At 40.6% G+C, this 26,347-nt stretch overlaps 1 protein-coding gene and 1 long non-coding RNA gene across 2 annotated transcripts in view; one reads left to right on the top strand and one right to left on the bottom strand.

Moving 5' to 3' along the window:
• s1pr5b (sphingosine-1-phosphate receptor 5b) overlaps positions 1–26,347 on the top strand; it is a 138,197-nt gene that overhangs the window by 75,721 nt on the left and 36,129 nt on the right. The window lies entirely within an intron of this gene.
• LOC133633564 (uncharacterized) lies at positions 7,077–8,018 on the bottom strand. Its single transcript, XR_009821785.1, has 3 exons — positions 7,783–8,018; positions 7,599–7,669; positions 7,077–7,511 (listed from the first exon to the last, which is right to left on the bottom strand). It is a non-coding gene; the product is annotated as an uncharacterized LOC133633564 (long non-coding RNA).

The raw sequence follows: 26,347 nt of genomic DNA, 5'->3' as shown, positions 1-26,347 counted from the left end.
ATCGGACATCTCTAATATTTATTTATTTAGTTTTTATTCAGTCATTGGTGGAGCTAAGGATAGTATTTGAATCTTGTTTTTAATAATTTTGTGCAGCACTTTGGAAACATTTTTGTTGTTTAAATGTGCTATATAAATAAAAATGATTGGATTGGATAGATCCTAAGTAGCGCTCTTCCAAAATAGAGATTGTGATTTCATCTTCATTATTATTTTATTGTCAGGCCAGGTGAATTTAACCCCCTTGCCTTGATGGAGGTATGCACTTATTTGTCCTTTTCCCTGTGCAACTGTCTCAGCCATTTTCCGCCTCGGTTCTTCCAACAACCCAAATTGCTTCTGGCAATCTCTTCATTCAGAGGGGGGGAAAGGTCCTGGAAGACATGTCCCAGTGGGACAGTCAGAGGTACATCGGAAAGCTCGTGAAATGTTCTGCCAATGGCTCTTTTTCAGTCTCTCGTGTAAAAATACCCCCGCCTCTCTCGGTCACTTTCAGTACGCCAGTTAAACATGCAAGAGTTGCATACAAAGGACGGGCACAGTGGCTGCAGTGTTGAAGTAAAACATAGCGGACGGCCATTGCGGCAAAAAACTCCAGCCGTTTGTTTGCCATTAGGGACTCATTTGGCAGCCCAGTCGCTCATATAAGTCAGCTTCCGTAAACAAGGAAGTCTGGTGGTGCTGAGGAAAGATAAAACACTTCAATTCAAAGCGATTCCAACACAACACAGAGCTAAGATTCACATTTTGAGACAATGCAATGCCATTTGTTGACAAATATTGACACTTTGTTTGCATATTTGGCACCTTGTTGGAGTTGAATCTTGAAACTCGGTGGTTTGGAGCAAACCGTGCCAGACTTGGCAAAGGCTTTGTGGAAATGACGTGTAATCTCATCAGTGTCGGTATGTTTTGTTAACCCCAGCGAGCCTCGGGGGCCGTAGCTTGTCTGATTGGAGGCGTCTCAGCTGAGTTCCGAGGACGTCTTCGGTTGCAGCTGCATTTTACTGCTAGACAAAAAACAACCAACAACTGTGAGATTTATTGGTTAGGACGGATAACTTTGAGTAATATGATCTGTTAAGCAGTTGCAAATCACAATTATTGTTGTAATGGTTTAATCAGAGCTCAAATATACAATGTGAAAATGATTTCATAGAATTATGTTATAAAGTAGAATAAATATGAACTTCTCCTACATAGGGCAGCATGGTGGAACAGGGGTTAGTGCGTGTGCCTCACAATACGAAGGTCCTGGGTTTGATCCTGGGCTCGGGATCTTTCTGTGTGGAGTTTGCATGTTCTTCCCATGACTGTGTGAGTTCCCTCCGGGTACTCCGGCTTCCTCCCACCTCCAAAGACATGCACCTGGGGATAGGTTGATTGGCAATACTAAATTGGCCCTAATGTTAGGCTCCAGATCCTCCCGCGACCCCAAAAAGGGACAAGGGTTAGAAATTGATACTCCTACATAAAGAGAAAGTAAAGTCTAAATATTGCAAGAAGAAAAATCCTGATTTTATGAGTGTAAAGACATCAATAATGTACAAAACCCAACACCAGTGAAGTTGGCACGTTGTGTAAATCGTTAATAAAAACAGAATACAATGATTTGCAAATCCTTTTCAACTTATATTCAATTGAATAGACTGCAAAGACAAGATATTTAATGTTCGAACTGAGAAACATGTTTTTTTTGTTAATAATTATTAACTTAGAATTTAATGGCAGCAACACATTGCAAAAAAGTTGGCACAGGGGCATTTTTCCACTGTGTTACATGGCCTTTCCTTTTAACAACACTCAGTCAATGTTTGGGAACTGAGGAAACCAATTTTTGAAGCTTTTCAGGTGGAATTTGTTTCCCATTCTTGCTTGATGTACAGCTTAAGTTGTTCAACAGTCTTTGTTGTGGTATTTTACGCTTCATAATGCGCCACACATTTTCAATGGGAGACAGGTCTGGACTACAGGCAGGCCAGTCTAGTACCTGAACTCTTTTACTATGAAGCCACGCTGTTGTAACACGCGCAGAATGTGGCTTGGCATTGTCTTGCTGAAATAAGCATGAAAAAGACGTTGCTTGGATGGCAACATATGTTGCTCCAAAACCTGTATGTACCTTTCAGTATTAATGGTGCCTTCACAGATGTGTAAGTTACCCATGCTTTGGGCACTAATACACCCCCATACCATCCCAGATGCTGGCTTTTCAACTTTGTGCCTATAACAATCCGGATATTAATTTTCCTCTTTGGTCCGGAGGACACGATATCCACAGTTTCCAAAAACAATTTGAAATGTGGACTTTTTAGACCACAGAAAACTTTTCCACTTTGCATCAGTCCATCTTAGATGAGCTCAGGCCCAGCGAAGCTGGCGGTGTTTCTGGGTGTTGTTGATAAATGGCTTTCGCTTTGCATAGTAGAGTTTTAACTTGCACTTACAGATGTAGCGACCAACTGTAATTACTGACAGTGATTTTCTGAAGTGTTCCTGAGCCCATGTGGTGATATCCTTTTCACACTAATGTTGCTTTTTGATGCAGTAACACCTGAGAGATCGAAAGTCATGGGCATTCAATGTTGGTTTTCGGCCTTGCCACTTACGTGCAGTAATTTCTCCAGATTCTCTGAACCTTTTGATGATAATACGAACCGTAGATGGTGAAATCCCTAAGTTCCTTGCAATAGCTCGTTGAGAAATGTTGTTCTTAAACTCTTTCACAATTTGCTCACGCATTTGTTCACAAAGTGGGGACCCTCCCCCCATCCTTGTTTGTGAATGACTGAGCATTTCATGGAAGCTGCTTTTATACCCAATCACGTCATATAAAAGTATTGTTGGAGGGTTTTGAATGCATTTTAAAGTGATTTAGAGGCAAAATGTATTGCTCCCATTAGCTGCATTGCTAGCCACCTAGAACGAACTAATTTTTACAATTTAGAAAGCAAAAAAACCCCAAAACCTTTTGTCTTCTTGTCTCTCATAATGATTGCAAACAATAAGCAAAATTCACCCAGAAAAAAATGCAATTCCCTTTTAAGGAAAAAAGACACAATTTTACAAGATTAGTCATAATGTTACAAAAAATATATATATTTTTTAAAAGAATAAAGTTGTAATTATAGGATGATACCATTGCAGTATTAGAAGAAAACAAATCTACATTTTCTTAGCGTGAATGTGTAATGAGAAAAAAGAAAAAAGTTGAAATTTTATGAGACTAAAGATGTGGTAATTTCATAAAACCAAGTTGTGCATATAAAGTTGCTGCTTTATAAGAAGAAACACATACAATTAATGTGACTAAAGTATCTGAAGCTCAAGGAAAAAGATGTACTTTTAAAATGATAAAGTCGTAATATTATAAGAAAACAATGACAACACAATGACTTATTTTTCTGAGAGTATAGTGGTCATATTATGAGCAAACAAAGTCATTCAAATAAAAAAAGGGATTTTAAGAAAAGGCAGAAGTTGTATTTTTTCTAATATGTTTCAGTGTTACAAGAAAAAACATAAACAGTATGTTAGTTAGGCAAGGCAAGGCAAGGCAACTTTATTTGTATGGCGCTTTTCATACACAAGGCAGACTCAAAGTGCTTCACAGACAACAAAGTGAAATGAAAGAAAATAAAAGCAAAATTAAAATGCAGACAATAAAAATAACAACAGTGCAGACGTTAAAAGTTAAAAGATTAAAAGATTTAGCTGAAAGCTAAGGTGAACATAAAAGTCTTCAGTCTAGTTTTAAAAGTAGTGAGTTAGCATCTTTTTATTTTAAAATGATAGTGATAAAGTTGTAAAATGTAGGAAAAATATATAATTTTACAAGATTAAAGGCCTACTGAAATGAATTTTTTTTTATTTAAACGGGAATAGCAGTTCTATTCTATGTGTCATACTTGATCATTTCGCGATATTGCCATATTTTTGCTGAAAGGATTTAGTATAGAACAACGACGATAAAGATTGCAACTTTTGGTATCTGATAAAAAAAAGGCTTGCCCCTACCGGAAGTAGCGTGACGTAGTCAATTGAACATATACGCAAAGTTCCCTATTGTTTACAATGATGGCCGCATGAAGTGAGAGAGATTCGGACCGAGAAAGCGACGATTTCCCCATTAATTTGAGCGAGGATGAAAGATTTGTGGATGAGTAAAGTGCAAGTGAAGGACTAGTGGGGAGTTGAAGCTATTCAGATAGGGAAGATGCTGTGAGAGCCGGGGGTGACCTGATATTCAGCTGGGAATGACTACAACAGTAAATAAACACAAGACATATATATACTCTATTAGCCACAACACAACCAGGCTTATATTTAATATGCCACAAATTAATCCCACATAAAAACACCTGCGTGTTTGTTATGCTAGCTCCTAGCTACTAGCTACTAGCTCGAGCTAGTTATAGCTCGAGCGGGTAATATGGACGGGATCCCGTTTGTATAACCCGCCAATACAATTCAAACACCTGCACAACACACACATTCACTCAGCCCAAAGAACCGTTCACCTAACCCAAGGTTCATAAAGTTTATATATTTAACCAAAGTTACGTACATGACACGCACGTACGGGCAAGCAATCAAATGTTTGGAAGCGCGCGGGTGGGACCTGATATTCAGCTGGGAATGACTACAACAGTAAATAAACACAAGACATATTATTAGCCACAACACAACCAGGCTTATATTTAATATGCCACAAATTAATCCCGCATAACAAACACCTAGGTGTTTGTTATGCTAGCTCCTGGCTACTAGCTCGAGCTAGTTATAGCAAGCGATCAAATGTTTGGAAGCGTACTCACGGTATCACGTCTGCGTCTGTTAACGAAGTCAAAGTCCTCCTGGTAAGAGTCTCTGTTGTCCGAGTTCTTCGATCTTGACTGCATCTTTCGGGAATGTAAACAATGAAACACCGACTGTGTTGTGTTGCTGACTTCCCTCGCAAAATACTCCGCTTCGCACCGACTTTCTTCTTTGCTTGCTCAGCTTCTTTCTCCATAATGCAATGAACAAATTGCAACAGATTCACCAACACAGATGTCCAGAATACTGTGGAATTATGAAATGAAAACAGAGCTATTTCGTATTGGCTTCAATGGGGAAGCCATACCTCTGTTAAACTGGCTACGTCACGCGCATACGTCATCCTCCAAAGGCGTTTTGAACCGGAAGTTCCCCGGGAAATTTAAAATTGCACTTTATAAGTTAACCCGGCCGTATTGGCATGTGTTGCAATGTTAAGATTTCATCATTGATATATAAACTATCAGACTGCGTGGTCGGTAGTAGTGGGTTTCAGTAGGCCTTTAAAGTCATAGTGTCACATGACAAAAGTTGCACTGTTAGGAGAATAAAATTGCAGTATTGCAAAACAATAACTTCAAGTCATTTAAATAAATACAAATAATTTTATGAAAATACAAAAGTTGTTATTTTTAAAATGTTAAGTTTTAGTATTACAAGAAAAAGTAATGTCTTAGAATCACAAGAAAACAAAGTGTTTTTTAGGCCAAAGTTGTAATATGAGAAAAAAAAAACTATAAATATACAATAATTTTACAAGAAAGTCATATGTTTATGGATGTTCTCATTCATCTAGGTCACTGTAATCTCAGGTCAATCTATCGCTCGCAACTGGACTGTTTAGTTTGTCTTAGAAGACCTTTCGCGTCTCATCCAAGTAGACTTCATCAGTTCATGCTCATGGACTTAGATTGGTCAGATCTATAGTATACTAAATCTGACCAATCTAGCTCTATGAACTGAAGAAGACGAAGGCGCCTCACCTCTCATCCAAGTAGGCTTCCTCAGTTCATGCTCATAGACTTAGATTGGTCAGATCTATACTACATCTGGTTAGATCTATACTGTACTAGATCTGACCAATCTAAGTCTATGAGCATGAACTGATGAAGCCTACTTGGATGAGAGGCGAGACGTCTTCTAAGACAAACCAAACAGTCCAGTTGCGATCCATCGAATGTCCTGAAAAAAGAAAGTCATACTGTCACAAGGAAAATATACATTTTTATTTAAAGTTTTACTAATATGAGAAGAAAGTAGTAATTTATATGAAATTAAGTTTAAATGTTGGGATAATAAAATGTTTGCATTGTAATTTAAAAAAAAAATCTAAATTTTCTGAGAATACAATTTTTACGAGAATATGAGAACAAAGTCATAGCATTAAAAATAAATCAATTTGATGAAATAGTCATAATACAATTTTTACATTAAAGTTTGATGTTGCTCTGTAATACTTTTTAATAATATTATTTTTTATCATATTTTAATTGTCTGTTGCTTGTCTCTTCTTCTTTATGTAGCACTTTTACATTCTAGAAATATAAAACGTTTTATAAATAAATTCCTTTATTATTATTATTATCATTATTATTTCTATTATTATTACAAATGAAAATGTCACTTTTTTTCTGGCTATTGTTGTAATAAAAGCATAAAGTTATAAAAATGTTTTTTAAAATAAAGTTCTAATATGATCAAAAATGAATTGTAATTTTACGAGATTACAGAATTTTTTTTATATATATTGTCATGTCTGTGTTCATGTTTTTGTTTGGCCATGTGCTGTTTTGTTTTTTGGACACTTCCTTAGTTCCTGGTTTCACTTCCTGGTTTTGTTTGTCACCATAGCAACCATTAGTTTCACCTGTTCCACGTTTGGACTCACACACACCTGTCTCACGTTTTCACAGTCATGTCATGCACCTGTTCACAGTTAGTCACGCACCTGTTTTCACTTTTCATGTCACTATATAGGCTTTTCTGTTTCTGTTGTTCGTCCTGGCGACATCACCCATTCATGCCATGTCCACAGTTCCTTGTCACGTTAGTTCTTGTTTCATCTCTTGTCACGTAAGTTTTTGTTTGTTTAATGTTCATAGTTCTCCGCCATTGTGCGCGCCTTTTGTTTTCCTAGTCAAGTTTTTTACCTCCTCTGTGAGCGCCTTTTGTTTGTACCTTTGGTTTGAGTTTATAGCAGTGGAGGCTGGTGACTTCCAGAATTGAGGAGGCCATTTTTTTCCGCTTGCTCACTTCACTCGCGATGGAATGTTCCCTGTTCTCTTATCTGTCTTTGTGCTGGCCAAAGGCATACTATTTGGAGTGTAAGCTACAGTCAGAAAGTTCTTGCTGATGCAATTCATTGTGCAGAGCTTAGCCTTGTGCCTTCCTGAAGAAATTACATTGCTGTAAGTCTATGAGCCTGCCTGATAATTAAGCTGAGAAATGACATTTGGATGTTATATAAACGCCAAGTGAACATGTGTAAAAGGCAGGAATTTTAATTATGTAGTTAAAAACAATTTTGTTTAGCTTACATTTTTCATTCTTCTACAGCTTCAACATGTAATCACCAATTTAATCAAGTTTAGCATATAAAAAAGATAAGATAACACTTTCTTTATCATATGTAGTTTTATTCAATATATTTAATATAAAATATGTAAAAATATGGTTCCAGTTGGCTTTATCTGCTGAGAAACACAGACAAAATGGAGTGTTATTACTACTGAGAACTAGTGGTGTAACACTGGTAGAGACATCTAATTAGTTCAACTCACATCTGGTTTAGCTGAGGGGCGGCATGCTCTCTCCTGGACTCCACTCCACAGGTTGGTGCTGGCTTCATTTACTGAGAAATACAGGACATGAAATTTTGTGTTATTACTACTGAGAACTAGTGGTGTAACACTGCTATTACTACTGAGAACTAGTGGTATAACACTGGTAGAGATTTCAACCCACCTCTGGTTTAGCTGAGGGGCGAGGGGCTCTCTCCACGACTCCACTCTACGGGTTGCAGCTGGCTTCATCTACTGAGAGACATGAAATGGAGTGTTATTACTACTGAGAACTAGTGGTGTAACACTGGTAGACACCCAGTTCATCCAAAAAGTAATTCAGATTGTACTGCAATTTCTTGAGAGCAAAGTAGTGAGAATACTCACAGGTCGTGTGGATCCAGAACGTGTCCAACTCAGCCATCCATCTAGGTTGAACTCCATCCTCCTCTTCCACTGGATTCGGACCCAAGCCACCACCACAAGCACCTGTTCCATGTACATTTTCCTCTCTCACATCCATTTTGCCTGGCTAATCTAGGCTTGCTCGAACACACACAGCTAACTGGATGGAAAACAATGAGCTAAACTTCAACTGTAAAAATGTCCAAACTACAGAGATAAATGTCAATGAGCGATTAGCAGCAGCAGCTTTTGCTTTCGAAATCTGTCTCAGAGATGTTGTCAACTCAAGGAGAAATGCCTAGAGTGAAGGGTTTAACGTTAACGCATATCTATCTCCAGCCCAAGATCTCAAATTGCGCCAGAATCTCGCCGATTTCCGAGGTCGTTTTAAGCAAAAGTATTTGGCTATATGAGCTATAAACTTCACGGATGATAGCCAGGGGTGTTCTCTAAATTTCCTGAAAAGCACAAGTTGATAGGACACTCGTAGCCACTATGGCGAGTGTTTGTTTGACTGAAGTGGCTGGCGAATTCTCAAAATGGCTTCTGTGTTGATTAGGAAAGGAAAGGATTGATTCCAAATGAACCAGTAGCATGTGATTGGACGAACAAAATGTCAATCTTTCAGCCCTGGACACAATGCATGGTGAGGCCAGGCCTCCGTTGCCCACCCATTTTCAGTGATCTGGCCAATCACATATTGGCATGAAAAAGCATGCATTACATTGACTTCTATGAGAAGCTAATTTCCTAGGGGAGGCCTGGCCTCCCTTAATACAAACTGATAGGGAAATCTGGCCTGTTGCTTTACAATTGCAATATTGGGTTTTAGCCATGGGAACATTTAGATTTATGAACAAAACTAAAATAATATGAATATAAAAAATAAAAAATATGTTTTTTGTTAAAATAAATAAATAAAATAAATATATTTATTGTTTTTTTTAAATCTCTCTCTTCTCTCAAATTATTGGGGAGGCCAGGCCTCCTCCACCTCTATGGAGGAGCCTCCACTGGTTTATAGTAATAATTAAACTATGTCTTTACCTGCACGCCACGTCCGTTCCAATTCTTTTGCACCACGGGAGAGCAAACCACGCCATAGACCGAGTTATGACAGATGTCGCCAGCATAAGAGCTCTCCCGCAAAAAATTTGGACCATTTTGACGAGGCAACGTGGGAGGTCCTCCGCGCGATGGAGGAAGAGACACTCCGCCATTCCCCCATGGAGCGCAGGGATCTCATGTGGGGTCCGACCGGCAAACTGGTGCCGATCAGCTCCCTTTGGCCCGGGGGCGTTGGCACGTCATCCCTGTCCCGGAAGCGGCGCTCCAGACCGAGGATGTCAGGGAAGGTGAGCGGACAGCACGCTGCGCTCCTGCAGGCTCCTCCCCCTCCGGGCGAAAATGGAAATCAGCCAGCCTGGCAGCTCAAGGAGCACTCCACAGACCTGGAGATTGTTTTCCCAAATTCTTTACCGGTTCAATCCAAGCCACCCAAATTCCATGCCCCGCCCCCCAGGACTCATGCCACACCCAAGTCAGAAATTTTTTTTTCACCCACAAAAGCCCAGGTGGGGGGGAAAGAAAGACATTTTGGACAATTTAGAGGGGAGGATTCTGCCCTCCTCCTGAACCCCCTCCGCCCACCCCAAAAGAAGGTTCCAGACCGCGGGGAGCGCGTCTGGTATCCGCTCCTTGAGGGGGGGGCTAGGGCTGGGAATTGTTCAGGTGGGGTGGCTCAGCATCGTCACGCCAAGCCACAGCCTCCAGCACGACCACCACCACCTGTCTTTCGACCTGCCAAGCCACAGCCACCAGCACGACCCCCACCACCAGTCTTTCGTCACGCCAAGCCACAGCCTCCAGCACGACCACAACCACCTGTCTTTCGACCTGCCAAGCCACAGCCACCAGCACGACCACCACCACCAGTTTTTCGACCATGCCAAGATCCACCTGCTCCACGCCCAGCTCCACGCCAAGCGCCACCAGTACCTGCTCCACGCCAAGCGCCACCAGTACCTGCTCCACGCCAAGCGCCACCAGTACCTGCTCCACGCCAAGCGCCGCCAGTACCTGCTCCACGCCAAGCGCCGCCAGTACCTGCTCCACGCCAAGCGCCACCAGTACCTGCTCCACGCCAAGCGCCGCCAGTACCTGCTCCACGCCAAGCGCCACCAGTACCTGCTCCACGCCAAGCGCCACCAGTACCTGCTCCACGCCAAGCGCCGCCAGTACCTGCTCCACGCCAAGCGCCGCCAGTACCTGCTCCACGCCAAGCGCCGCCAGTACCTGCTCCACGCCAAGCGCCGCCAGTACCTGCTCCACGCCAAGCGCCGCCAGTACCTGCTCCACGCCAAGCGCCGCCAGTGGCTGCTCCACGCCAAGCGCCGCCAGTGGCTGCTCCACGCCAAGCGCCGCCAGTGGCTGCCCCACGACGCCAAGCGCCGCCCGTGGCTGCCCCACGCCGCCAAGCGCCGCCCGTGGCTGCCCCACGCCGCCAAGCGCCGCCCGTGGCTGCCCCACGCCGCCAAGCGCCGCCCGTGGCTGCCCCACGCCGCCAAGTGCCGCCCGTGGCTGCCCCACGCCGCCAAGTGCCGCCCGTGGCTGCCCCACGCCGCCAAGTGCCGCCCGTGGCTGCCCCACGCCGCCAAGTGCCGCCCGTGGCTGCCCCACGCCGCCAAGTGCCGCCCGTGGCTGTCCCACGCCAAGACCAAAGCCAAGACCAAGACCCGCCAAGTGACCAAGACCAAGACCCGCCAAGTGACCAAGACCAAGACCCGCCAAGTGACCAAGACCAAGACCAAGTCCAAGCACAGCCACACCAAGACCAAGTCCAAGACCAACTACGCCAAGACCAAGACCAACCACGCCGAGTCCAAGACCAAGACCAACCACGCCAAGTCCAAGACCAAGACCAACCACGCCAAGACCAAGTCCAAGACCAAGACCCAGACCCTCGCCAAGACCAAGACCAAGACCCATGCCAAGACCAAGACCCTCGTCAAGACCCGCCACGCCAAGCTTCGCCGCCTGACGCACCACGCCAAGCTTCGCCGCCTGACGCACCACGCCAAGCTTCGCCGCCTGCCACGACAACGCGCCCACCTCCTCGTCGGCCAAGGATGTGGCCTTTCCATGGGCGTCCGCCACGCCAGGTGCGCCGACCTCCTCGTCTGCCACGAATGTGGCCATTCCCAGGTCGCCCACCTCGTCAGGTTCAGCGGCGGTCTACCCGCCGCCGCCACCTGACTCTGCCCCGGTGGATTCGGGGACACCTGGTCTGGCGACCCACCGCCATGTCCCCCTCCCCCCCTCCCATGACTCTTGATCCTGTTTTTTGTTTTTGGACATCTGGGATCTGTCCGTAAGGGGGGGGTTCTGTCATGTCTGTGTTCATGTTTTTGTTTGGCCATGTGCTGTTTTGTTTTTTGGACACTTCCTTAGTTCCTGGTTTCACTTCCTGGTTTTGTTTGTCACCATAGCAACCATTAGTTTCACCTGTTCCACGTTTGGACTCACACACACCTGTCTCACGTTTTCACAGTCATGTCATGCACCTGTTCACAGTTAGTCACGCACCTGTTTTCACTTTTCATGTCACTATATAGGCTTTTCTGTTTCTGTTGTTCGTCCTGGCGACATCACCCATTCATGCCATGTCCACAGTTCCTTGTCACGTTAGTTCTTGTTTCATCTCTTGTCACGTAAGTTTTTGTTTGTTTAATGTTCATAGTTCTCCGCCATTGTGCGCGCCTTTTGTTTTCCTAGTCAAGTTTTTTACCTCCTCTGTGAGCGCCTTTTGTTTGTACCTTTGGTTTGAGTTTATAGTAATAATTAAACTATGTCTTTACCTGCACGCCACGTCCGTTCCAATTCTTTTGCACCACGGGAGAGCAAACCACGCCATAGACCGAGTTATGACATATATATATATATGTGGAGCGTAAGATAAGAATGAATAATAATAACCTTTTAAAAATATTGGAGTTAAGTCAGGGGTAGGGAACCTATGGCTCTAGAGCCAGATGTGGCTCTTTTGATGACTGCATCTAGCTCTCAGATAAATCGTAGCTGTCATTGCTTAACACGATAAGTAATGAATAATTCCGCTGGTAATTACAGTGTTAAAAATAACCACGTATCAACCAGACTACAAAGCCATCAGCAAAACCATGCAGCACCAGAAGTCGCATTAATGGTAAGAAGTATTTTATTTATTATTGGTTAGCTTCACAATAACACTGTTATTAAAATAATAAGAAACGTATTATACTCTAAAAATGTTGGTCTAACTTAAAAATGCACGCATTTAGTTGTATTCAGTGTTAACATTTTTTATACGGCTCTTACGGAAATACATTTTAAAATATTTGGCTTTCATGGCTCTCTCAGCCAAAATGGTTCCCGACCCCTGAGTTAAGTTGACCAATTATGAGGACGAGCAATTTTAATAGAAATGTTTAGTATTTTCTTTTTAAAAGTTGCTTTTTTAAAAACAATTCTAAATTATATTATACAAATTGTAAATTCTAAAAGTACAAATATTAGATTAATTTATATTATCATAAAAATTATTTTAATTTTTTTTTAGATTTACAATTTTTGTTCAGGTTTTTTTGTCTTTCAAACAAAGGTTATTGGCATACTGTTTTTAAAGGAATATATGAGAAAAGCTCAGATTTTCAACACATGTTTCTCTGGGAACTTTGTGACTTTGGAGATTTGACCTTTCCCCACTGGGTGCCAGCTGAGTGTATTTATGATCTACTCAGGCAAGATTGAGAAGTTAAAAATGGCTTCGGAGGAATGTGCGTGTATATACAATGTGTGTACGTGCGTGTGTGTGCGTGTCTTAACAAGTAAAAGTGTAAGCTAATATAATCACGCTGCCACTGCAGTCACTCAACGTGAAAGTGGGAAAAGTTGACGTTGATATTGAAACGGCTTTACAGGGCAAATTAAAATTCCTTTCACTTTGCATTGTGGAATATAAAAGCAGAGCACAGGCCAGCTGGTTTGTATCTGCCGGTGCACTCAAAGTACCCCATTTAACGTCTCGTCTGTGCAAGCACGGATGAACTGGACCCAGCTGCTGAAGCATATGTGACCTGATATCTCCTCGTTTGCAGTGGAAATGTGGTCGGTGATGCTGAGGTGGTTTTGGTGCTGGACGTAGAAAGTGACAAGAACGTTAAATAGATTAATTGTGAAGCTTTCTGGAACCGCTTGCAGAACTTCAGTGACATCAGAACGCTAAACTACGCTAATAGACCTGCTCAAAGGTTCGGGGTGTTATTCAAAAGAAAACCTACTATTAGGTACGATATGCATATTGCAGGTGTGCCCTGTAAAGGCGTCATACTATTTTTCAATAATTTGAAAGAAAAACAGCACTTTTTTTGGAATCATCTATAATCCTTATGTCTTTTGTCACTCTATTTTCTGTGTAATAAATAATGAAAAACTGCTAGCAAGAGGCAGCGAATAAAGCAGTTAATATGGTGTAATAATAATAATAATAATTATAGATTTTATTTGTAAAAAGCACTTTACATTGAGTAAACAACCTCAAAGTGCTACAGTGTATTAACATTTTTAAAAAAAAATTTAATAAAAAGATAATAAAAATAAATAAAACTAAAAACTAAAACAGCCTAATAGCTAGAACTAGTATGCATATATCTAAAAAAAAAAGACGCTTTTTTTAAAAAAGAAGGGTTTTTAAGCCTTTTTTAAAACCATCCACAGTCTGTGGTGCCCTCAGGTGGTCAGGGAGAGCGTTCCACAGACTGGGAGCGGCGGAGCAGAAAGCCCGGTCTCCCATTGTTCGTAGCTTTGTCCTCGGAGGTTGGAGGAGGTTAGCCTGTCCGGAGCGGAGGTGTCGTGTGGAGGATTTGGGGGTGAGTAGTTCTTTGAGGTAGAGGGGGGCATTTCCATGGAGGCACTGGTGGGTTAGTAGGGAGACTTTGTATTCAATCCTGAGTGGAACAGGAAGCCAGTGAAGGGATTTGAGAATTGTTGTGATATGGTCATATTTCCGCACTCTCATCAGGATCCTAGCAGCACTATTCTGTATGTATTGCAGCTTCTGGATGTTCTTGTGAACGACTCCTTGCCAGGTGGGTTTTCCTGGGACCGACAGAACTTCTGGAGCCCGGAATACAGGTTTGATCAAGTCTTTTATTGTTTATACACCCCAGTGTTCAGCACGGTGTTGCTAGCGGGGTCCGCGCTTCCTCTCCCGAGACTCTCGTGTGCGTGTCGTCTGCTCTCATAAACGCCTCCCCTCATGGCCTCGGACGCTGCTGATAAAGGCGACAGGTGATTAGATAACCAGCCCCAGCTGGGCAATCTACTCACCTGCCAGCTGGGCTTCGAAGCCGGACCATACACACTCCATTCCCGCAGCAGGCGCGCCGACCGCGCCCCCCTCCACATACGGATTCATTTATTCCGCCTATAAACCCCTCAAAAAAACATTGAAAAAACCGCCAACAACACTGTTTACATGCCATGACCAGCATATTAACCAATCTATAGTGGTATTTTAGGAGCTAACACAGAGGAACTACTTTTCTGGCGCAGTGGCAGAGCGCCTTGCTCACAGAGACGCTGATCAAACAAAACAGAAGTCATCGTCATGGACCCACTAGTCATGGACCAATTAGCTGAACGGACTCAATAAGTCCACAGTGATGTTTTAGTGATTTCACGAAACTGAAACAATATAAAAAGAATGTCAATGTAAGTTAATAATACTAACAAAGACACTTGTAAATGTGTTAGCATATTAGCTAATGCTAACGACACTCGCTTCATTACATTACGATAGCAGGTACTGATATGCATACAACTGTTACGTTCGGGTCGCATTGCTGCGATGGTGGTGTTCTTACGATGCGTAGTAGGAGCATTGTGCAAGTAAGATTACTTTTCTTCCATATAAAAGGCAATAACATGAAAAGCGTGTCGCTCGGAGGCGCACAGGGATCCATAAAGCTAGACTGACCATACATCCTCTTTTCCCCGGACATGTCCTCTTTTGCGGGGCTGTCCGGGCTGTCCGGGTGGGGTTTCTTAAATGCCTCAAATGTCCGGCATTTTGAGTCAGGGTTGCGTGTATTTTCAAAGTACGTCCAGGGTTAAGAAGGGGTTAAAAACAAAACAAATTGTGAAGATGTGCGCACGCAGGAGCATTCGTGAGGCAGAGAAAGCGAGAGAGCGAGGGAGTGGATTGATTGATATACTTGCCAACCCTCCCGATTTTCCCGGGAGACTCCCAAATTTCAGTGCCCCTCCCGCAAATCTCCCGGGCAACTTTTCTCCCGAATTTCTCACGATTTCCACGTAGACAACAACATTGGGGGCGTGCCTTAAAGGCACTGCCTTTGCGTGCCGGCCCAGCCACATGGTATCCACGGCTTTTCACACACACAAGTGAATGCGACGCATACTTGGTCAACAGCCATACAGGTCACACTGAGGGTGGCCGTTTAGACAACTTTAACACTGTTACAAATATGCGCCACACTGTGAACCCACACCAAACAAGAATGACAAACACATTTCGGGAGAACATCCGCACCGTAACACAACATAAACACAACAGAACAAATACCCAGAACCCCTTGCAGCACTAACTCTTCCGGGATGCTACAATATACTTGATGGGGGTCCATGGGACCCCAGTTTGAAAATTCCTAGCGCCAACACTGCTGTCAACAGAGGAGAAAAAATGCTTTATTTAAGTAAATATATTATTTATAAAGCAAGTTCAAGTATCATTGGCAAATTTTCACCTAGTCCCGGCCTTGGCGTGCTGCCCGCCTTAGCACGCGTATATGTGTCCTCTTTTTGGGATTTCAGAATATGGTCAGCCTAATAAAGCAAAAACTTCAGCACGGAGAGGTGAAAAAACATAAGCTGGAGCACGCAACCCCTGCCAACGGTAAACAAAAAGAAAAGTTATTATCACAAGAGCGAACGTACCTGACGTTTAGAGTGTACATTGATCCAGCGACTCTAGGCTGGGAAACACCAAAATATAGAGGGAGTGATTTGGGGGCAGAAACAGGTGAGAACACTAATCACTAAATGGAAAACAGGTGTGATCATTTAATATCCCCGGCAACCAAAAGTAAGCAAAAGGAAAGAGCGTTGAGAACAGAAACAGACTTAAACATAGGAAAAAAGCTAGTAAACATAAATCAAGAGAGTCATGACAGCAAACAATCCCACATGGGACAGTTTAGTAAGCATAAACCGTTTTAGTTATACTGTAAAACCTACAAATGTAGCTGTGGAAGTTTCTTCCCAGCAGTCCCACTGTTAGACACAGCACCGGAGCCAAGCGTGCAGTTTTTAACCAGGTTTTAATGTACATAGATTTTATCACAAGTTTTCTCTACAGCAGGACGCGACTTTTCAGCCACGTCCGTATCCTCTCTCCCCTCCTGCTCCCGGCCGCTTACTGTTAAAGACAACAGATGATTGGATTAACACGTACCACCTGTGAAATCTAATCACCTGCCAGCTGTGTCTCGCCATCAGCACATGCCCCGCCCCTATCCGATGGTGCTCGTCCTCGGCACCATAGACAGAGGCGGTGACCTTTGCTCCTGCAGGTGCGCTGGCCACACCTCCCTCCACAGTAGCTTGAAATGATAAATGAAGAATCCATACGAGTAGAAACGCTACGGACAGTTGGAAGAAGGAACGGCAATTGTACTTTCTGTTCATAGCTCAGTCTAAATCAGTGGTTCTTAACCTGGGTTCGATCGAACCCTAGGGGTTTGGTGAGTCGGCCTCAGGGGTTCGGCGGAGGTCAAAACACACCCGACTCATCGTGTAAATACAAACTTCTCCCTATCGGCGTATTACGGGTACGGCAACAGCTGACTGATTTGCGGGTGTGTAGTTTGTTGTGAGTTTATGCACTGTGTTGTTGTGTGAACAAGGTGATGTTCATGCACGGTTCATTTTATGCACCAGTAAAAAAACATGGTAACATTTTAGTATGGGGAACATATTCACCATTAATTAGTTGCTTATTAACAAGCAAATTAGTAACATATTGGCTCTTAACTAGTCATTATTAAGTACTTATTAATGCCATATTCTGCATAGCCTTAGTATAACCCTAACCCTCTAACCCTGGCCCTAACCCTAACCAAATAACTCTAAATTAAGTCTTTGTTACTTAGAATATGTTCCCCATACTAAAGTGTTAACAAAAACATATAACTTTGTCTTGAATTTGAAAAACAACATTTTATTTTTCACTAAAGAAGGGTTCGGTGAATGCGCATATGAAACTGGTGGGGTTCTGTACCTCCAACAAGGTTAAGAACCACTGGTCTAAATAAAAGGGCTATGCAGCACCTACAGTCAGCAAACTTGTCTAAAAGATGATGTCATAGCACAAACAATAAAACACATATTCCGTGTGTTTGCTTGTTTTTGTTTTTTTTAACTACTTACATTATGGTGGTCGGCAAAGAAAAATCCATGAATTAGCCGCACCGTTTTATAAGCCGCAGGGCTCCTAGTTTAGAAAAAAAGTAGCGCCTTATAGTCCAGAATTTATGGTATACCTTCCTAATGGCGCTAATTTTTTCAACTTGCGATTACGTACGTGCGTCCTGACTCCTCTTTGACCCTCGGTCTATTCTGTAGCCTGGGGAAATGTAATGACGTTCAGTTACTGCTGAACCACAAGCTGGAAAATAGCGAGCAGAAATGCACAAAAAAAGGGTACGTTATTGACATTTTAGATCCAAAGCCATTGCAAGTCGTTCTACCGACAAGACACGACTATTTTATCTTTGATAGCCGTGAGACGACATCATTGAAGCGAAAGCCGGCTGGCACGCTTTGCTGCTTCACTTGGGTGTTTGGATTACAATTGAGTGCATTTGAAACGTAAAATGTAAATTGTTATACTAACTGCTTTAGTAAGATGGAATACAAGCTCAGCGGAAAAAAAGAGTTTCGAGAGGAAGTCTTAGGTATTTTTTATCATAGAATTTCATGTCGTCTAAACAACACCTCTTCTCATACCAATCACACACTTCCGACTTCACAATAATAGCGCTGCGAGTCACTACCATAACTACCATAACAAAATGAAAAATTGTCTTACATTACGATCATGCTCTGTCAAAGATGTTTAGAAATGTAATCTGTGATATTTTCAGGTAAATAAATGTTTTCTGGCAGATTGAAATAAAAGTGTAGATTATTTTATAACCTGTTCTAATTGATAGTCCTCAATTACAGAATGTTTAGCAGGCTGAATATTATATTATTATATTATACATTAATGAATAAATAGAGAAGGTTAAAACATTGTCATGCAGCGAATACCATTAACTTGTACAACATGTAATGTACAGATTATCGGAAGAATTTGTTCAGGCAAAAATATCACAGATTATATTACCAAACATGTTTGACAATCAAACTATGATCGTAACAATCCACATTTTGTAGCGATGTCCGATAATGGCTTTTTTGCCGATATCCGATATTCAAATATTGTCCAACTCTAAATTACCGATTCCGATATCAACCGATACCGATATATACAGTCGTGGAATTAACACATTATTATGCCTAATTTTGTTGTGATGCCCCGCTGGATGCATTAAACAATGTAACAAGGTTTTCCTAAATAAAACAACTCAAGTTATGGAAAAAAATGCCAACATGGCACTGCCATATTTATTATTGAAGTCACAAAGTGCATTATTTTTTTTTAACATGCCTCAAAACAGCAGCTTGGAATTTGGGACATGCTCTCCCTGAGTGAGCATGAGGAGGTTGAGGTGGGGGGGGTTGGGGGTACGGGGTTATGGGGGTGGCGGGGGTGTATATTGTAGAATTTTTATTATTTTTATTTCTTGTTCTCAACGCAGTTTCAGAATAGAGAAGTAAAACGTGGCGTGGAAGTTAGAGGTTAAAAAAGAGTCAAAAATGAAAGGAACTTAATACTGCAATTATGAATAAGAAAAAGTGTTTTCAAGCCAGTGCTTGTCTGGTGGAATTCTTCCTCACTCGCACCTTAATGTCGTCTCAGTGTTACAAATGATTGTGGGATGCGGAGAGAGTTCCTGAGAGATCTGGCATTCATTTACATTCTTTACTGCCTGTGCGTTTTTTGTTTTTTTTTCACTTTAGGAAGAGAGATGGAATTTCAAGGGGCCAAAAAGAAACATAGCAGGAATCGTTCACACACAAAAGAGCGTCCCACAGGGATCGCTATGGTTGCTGAGTGGTTGAAATGTCTTTAGTGTGCCCATCTCCTCTGATTACCTTCATGCAGCCAGAGAGTTCCAGGCAGGCAGAATGTGTTGTTAATGTGCATGGAAGTGAACATGCAAGGCTGCTTCGGTCGTTCATGGGACTTTATCTAAAAGGCATTCGTTTGTAGAGGTAGAAATGCATTTATTTGATCATTGACATCTGGTACGACAAATGCATGTAAGTACTTTCAGACTGGTGGTGTGATATCTCTTAATTCGGGAGCCAGCAACCCTCTTTAGTGCCACCCTAGTGGCTCTCTGGAGCATTTTTTAAAAAATATTTAAAATGGAAAAATATGGTTTAATATGTTTGTGTGTATGCTTCACTGATGACAGTATTTGGTGAACATTGTTTTGTCCTACTAATTTCGGCAGTTCTTGAACTCACCATAGTGTGGACTGTGACGCAACAGTTTGTTTACATGCAAAATCTTCCACTCCTTCTTTGTCTCATTTTGTCCACCAAAAGTTTTATGCTGTACGTTAATGCACAAAGGTGCGTTTTGTTGATGTTATTGACTTGTTGGAGTGCTAATCATTGATATTTGGTCAGTGCATGACTGCAAGCTAATCAATGCTAACATGCTATTTAGGCTAGCTGTATATACATATTGCATCATTATGCCTCATTTGTAGGTATATTTGAGCTCATTTAATATCCTTTACTTTTATCCTTTTGGTATATAATTTAGTTTTGCATGTCTCATGACACATTATCTGTATGTAATATTGGCTGCATTTCTGGTAGTTGTTTATGTGCCATGTTGTTCCAGACCACAGCAAACATTACCTAGCTTGTCAAAGATTGTAATAAATCCATTAGAAGAAGACAGCCTGCCGTTTCCTTTAACTTGGACACACACATCTATACCCTTGGCCATTAAAAGCCAGTAATTTCCAGGAATTATCTCACCTTCTGAGTAGCTTCTGATTTACTAATGGTTTCTAATGTGGTAAAAATGTGTGGAATAAATATTACATTTCAACATTTCTGTCATCAAAGATTAGCTTCAACCTGCCACACATAGTCATTTTGATAGTAGGCTATTATAGCTAATATAGACACTTACGTCATGTGTTGCCTTTATTATAACACTTACATACGGCTTTTAATTTTTTGTGGCTCCAGACAGAGTTTTTTTTGTATTTTTTGTCCAATATGGCTCTTTCAACGTTTTGGGTTGCCGACCCTGTCTTAATTATATCACGTGTCATTACATCAGCATGCATGCATAAGTAAAGTGGCTAGACTGGGCTTTATCGTGCATAGTTGAAGTCGGATAAGACACCTGTTTACGAAACGTCACCCCAACCAACCGTGACAGGCTAATGTGTGCTTATGCTAATCAGATGGAACATATGTTTATGTTATGATTGCTACCATGCTGTGGTATTTTTTTCATGGCTTTCTTTGGACCAGTTGGTCAGAATAACGATTTAGATATGGGATGATCGCCCTCTTTCATAAACTACATCATGACGCACCTGGGGCCTCATGTATTAAAAGTTGCAGGGATTTGCTACTAAAATTGGCTTATGCTCACATGAGAGGAAACGGCATGTGCAAAACTTTCAGATGATTAAAGTAATCCGAGCACTTTTTTTTTTCCATCCCAGGCACATGTTTTACGTGCTGGCGTGCCCAGGCCACGCCCTCTTATAAATACGCAAACCATGTGCCTGATATTCCACACTCCTGACCAATCAGAAATCACCGCCAAGCAGTACGCGGTGCTTCTTTCTGGCGTTTCGAGCGAACCAAAGACGGTTGAGTGCGATCAATCAATTAGTTTCTTTGTATAGCCCTTAATCACAAGTGTCTCAAAGGGCTGCACAAGCCACAACGACATCCTCGGCTCAGATCCCACATAAGGGCAAGAAAAAACCTCTACCCAATGGGATACAATGAGAAACCTTGGAGGGGACTGCAGATGTGGGGACAGCCCCCCCCCCCCCCCCCCCCCCCCCCCCCCCCCCCCCCCCCCAATCAAACAGGACGTTGAATCCAAATATACTTTGTCAAATAATCTCTTAAGTCCAGTATGGGAAAACTGTAATAAATTATATATCATAAAAAACTCAGAAACTTTGGAGATGCATGCTTTTTATTGGACAGCACCGATATGGAAATGTACAGGAATCTTGGCAAACACAAGTTTTATCCGACAGTTAAACCCAACATTCTTTCTTTCTTTCTTTTCTGTTCTTTTAGTTTATTTCGAACATGAACACATTTACATCATAATACATCACAACAATTCATATCATTTCATTTACATCATGCCCGAAAAGGAGTAGGAAGAAGCAAAGCTTATATTAATCCTGCCCCTTTCCCACTTCAAAGCGTTTACAATTATATAAAATCATTTACTGACCTTTTTATATAATAAAATAACATCTATGAATTAGTATATACAACAGTTTGTAATATATAATTAATTAATTCAGTCATTATTAACATACTGAGATGAAGAATATTTTCAATAAGGTGGAAGTTTTTTCTCATAATTCTTCTTCTTTGTACTTTGTAAGCACTATTAATTTAAACAACCTCTTAAACTGGATCATGTCAGTACAATTTTTAACTTCTTTACTTAATCCATTCCATAATTTAATTCCACATACTGTTATGCTAAAAGTTTTAAGTGTTGTACGTGCTATAAATGTTTTAAATTATTTTTTCCTCTAAGGTTATATTTCTCCTCTTTAGTTGAGAAGAAATGTTGTACATTCTTTGGTAGCAGGTTATAGATTGCTTTGTACATCATTTTAGCTGTTTGCAATTTTACCAAATCACCAAACTTCTTAATATTTTGACGTAATAAATAAAGGGTTTGTATGTTCTCTATATCAACATTATGTATATTCTAACTGATCTTTTTGTAACATGGTTAACGAATGTAGCGCACATTTGTAGTTATTTCCCCATATTTCTGCACAATAAGTCAGATATGGTAACACTAGTGAGCAGTAGAGAATATGAAGTGATTTTTGGCCGGGACGTGTTTTGTTTTATTCATTATTGAAAAGTTTTTTGCTACCTTATGTTGTATGTTTTGTATATGAGATTTCCAGTTCATTTTATCATCTATTAATACTCCCAAAAATCTGGTTTCTTTTACCTTTCGATGTCTACTCCGTCTATTTGTATTGCGTATGATGCTCTTTCCTACTATTACCAAATAGCATTATTTTAGTTTTACTGAGATTCAAAGATAGTCTGTTTTTGTCAAACATCTTTTTAATTTGTTCATTTCTTCTGTTATCATTTGTATTATCTTCTGTGTGTTTCTCTCCTGAACAGAAAGCAGTTGTATCATCCGCAAATAAAACTAACTTTAAGTCCTTTGTAACTTTACAAATGTCCGTTTATATAAAGATTAAACAATTTTGGTCCAGTATGATCCCTGCGGCACACACAGGATATATCTAGCCGTGTTGAAATATTTTCACCCATCTTCACATATTGCTTCCTGTTGGGTTAAATAGCTTCTTACCCAGTTCAATACCAAACCTCTGATGCCATATCGTTCTAATTTTTGTATTAAAATATCATGATTAATTGTATCTAATGCTTTTGTTAAGTCCATGAATACTGCTGCCGCACATTCTTTACCATCTATTGCATTGGTAATTTCCTCTGTTATTTTAATTAATGGTATTGATGTTGAGATATTTGCTCGAAATCCATATTTGTTCTCCACGAGCGTCCCACTTTTGTTAATAAATAAATCTAATCGACTATTGAATAATTTTTCCATGATTTTGGAGAATTGTGGAAGTAATGAAACTGGTCTGTAGTTAGTAAACTGGTGTACGTCTCCATTCTTATAGATTGGTACGACTTTTGCAATTTTCATTTTGTCTGGGAATTTTCCGGTTAAAAATGATACATTGGTGATATATGTCAGAGGTTCTGAAATGTCTTCTATAACCTTTTTTATCGTTACCATATCTATTCCATGACAGTCAGTTGAAGTCTTGTATTTACAATTTTTTACAATTTTGATTATTTCTTCTTTTGTTACACTTTTAAGAAACATGGAATTGGGATTTCTGTCTATGAGCTCACTCAAGTCCTCAACTGACCCATCATCTGCATTTGGAATTCTTTGATCCAGATTTGTTCCGATATTAACAAAATAATCATTGAAACATTCAGATATTTGGTTCATATTGTCATTTTTTGTATGTCCATCTAGAAAGTACTGGGGGTAATCTTTCTTAGCACCATTTTTAATTATGCTATTTAGGATGCCCCATGTTGCTCTCATGTTGTTTTTGTTCTTGTTTAATAATTGACTGTAGTATTCCTTCTTACATGTTCGTAGTACACCAATTAGCTTGTTTTTATATTTCTTACACTTATTTTCTGCCTCTATAGATCTTTGTGTTATAAATATTCGATACAATGTGTTTTTTTGTGACAAGCATTTTTCAGTCCTTTTGTCATCCACGGTTGGTTGTTTTTCTTTTGCTTCTTACTACGTTCTTTCCATGGGCAATGTTTATCATGGAGTGTTAGAAAGGTGTTGACAAAATTCCCATATGCATCATCTACATCATCTTCATGATATACATTATTAATGCTCTGACTACATTTTGAGTTATTTGTACTTGTTGAATGGGGTTTAGTTGGAAATAACACAAGAATGTGGCAAAAGACAGTCAAGTTGCACTAGATATTTTATTTTTTAACTTTTTTTATAATTTTTTGTTACATTTATACAATAATTTGTGTGTAAAATGATCAATACATGCACACCCAGTACAACAAAGTTGTAGTTCATCAGAATTTTTTTTATAGAAGGTAATGGGATTTCTTAGGATAGTGGAAAATATTATTCTAAATTGTTGGACAGGATCATGGATATCAGTAATAATTTTTGAAATCTAGAAAACACTCTGAAAATAACACATTTTTGTCAATATTCCAACATTTTTGTGGTTTGCTTCTTTTTTGTTTAGCAAAACATTGGGGCAGGTTATGTGTCATGTTGGGTGTAACAACATGCAAACTAATGCCAGTTTTCAAATATTTGTCAGATTTTTTTTCAATTCAGATTATCCTAAAATACTTTTGCAAGTGCACTGTTATGGGATAACCTATAGTTTAGAACAGGGGTGTCAAACTCATTTTAGATTGGGGGCCACATGGAGAAAAATGTACTCCCAAGTGGGCCGGACTGGTGAAATCCCGGCACAATAACTTAAAAATAAAGACAACTTCAGATTGTTTTCTTTGTTAAAAAAATAGATCAAGCACATTCTGAAAATGTACAAATCATAATGTTGTTGTTTTTTTACACTTACATGTTGCGGTTAATAGTATTCTACCTTTATTTGTCGTTACTTATACTTTCTGAATAAATGATGTGATAATGTTCATCAGTCAACTCATTGGTGTTAATTTTCAATCTAGCAAGATAAAAAAAATAATATCAAAATCAAATTACAGGATGTTATTTATGTAGTTTACTCATTTTCCTCGACTGATGTACTAACATCATGTGGTTTATTTGTATTTTTTTTACATATGTAGCATAATCTACATAGATACAAAGAATTGCTATTGCGACATCTAGTGGACACATTTAGAACAGCAGTTTGTTTCATTCAAAAATTTCGGCTCATTTTTATACTTAGCAAACTCATCCCGCGGGCCGGATAAAACCTGTTTGCGGGCCTAATCCGGCCTGCGGGCCTTACGTTTGACACCCGTGGTTAGGAACATTTTCAGTTTACTGACTTTAAATCCCATTGAATTCTAACAGTCAGTATTTTGCAAACCTGGTTTTACATCACACCATGGTTTATATCCACAATATAGGCATCAGTTTTCTGCATAAATTAATCATAATAATAACAAAATAGAGGATATAGAGAGGAATGTACACATTATGGCATTGTGTGTTGATGGTGGCAGGTCAGAAATTAACTCACCATCTCACGGACTGGTTTCACTATCACATTGGAAACCATTTAGTCCAATCTGGATCTAATTAGGCTTGTAGTCTGCCAGCGCTGGACTGAACGCATCCAGACTTCACCCCCTACACATACACCCCACCGGGGCCTCCCCGTGGCCACAAAAGCTCCATCACTGAACCAAAGCCAAGCAAAGAGAAACAGACCACATCACCAAGAGCGTGTTCAATAACCACAGAGAATGAAAACCTCAAAGATCCACAGGCTGGTTCAGATGTCTGTTGTCTGTACCGGGTAAAATAACACAGAGAACCAGATGTGTGCGCAGAACACACACACATATGCACACACACACACACACACACACACACGCAGGTTTTGCTTTTTATCAAAGGTGTGATTGACTGTTATCACCCTAATTGCAGCAATCGGGCTCATTTCCTGTGGGAAAAGAATCCTAATTGAGATTAGATGATGAGTCATCACTCCTCTCTGTACAGAGACAACAAAACAGCCTCAACCACTGCTTTTCCTCTCCAAAATATGAGGGTCCTCACTTGTAAGCAGTACGGGGGATGAGCACGGGGTGCTGGGCAAAAATAAATAATGTCGTACGTGGAAGGTTTTTTAGTATTTTCATTGTTAATGGTCCCCAAATATTTAAGGGTCCCACTGTTTAGCACCCCTTTTTTAGGGTACGTGTCATAGTAGTAGGGTACTGCAGTACTCGCTGTGTTGTTGTTGTTTTTTTTATATTGGTGTCCATCATCAAACCAATCAAAGAATAGCAAGAAAAAAAATAGTGCCATCTAAAGTAACAAAAAAACAATATTTTACAATATTTATTACGGTTAATACAGGAACATTAGGTGTGTGGTTGTGTATGTATGTTTGGATTAGGGTTGTATGGTATACCAGTATTAGTATAGTACTGCGATACTAATTAATCATATTCGGTACTATACCGCCTCTGACCGGTGCGCCATTCATTTTCTACCACTTGTCCTTAATGATTTTGACAAAATAATAGAATGATAAATGACACAATATGTTACTGCATACGTCAGCAGACTAAATTAGGAGCCTTTGTTTGCTTACCTACTAACA

This window comes from Entelurus aequoreus, linkage group LG18, assembly GCF_033978785.1.
Source record: "Entelurus aequoreus isolate RoL-2023_Sb linkage group LG18, RoL_Eaeq_v1.1, whole genome shotgun sequence".
Lineage (NCBI taxonomy): Eukaryota > Metazoa > Chordata > Actinopteri > Syngnathiformes > Syngnathidae > Entelurus > Entelurus aequoreus.
This window is presented reverse-complemented; position numbering and strand designations above follow the sequence as displayed.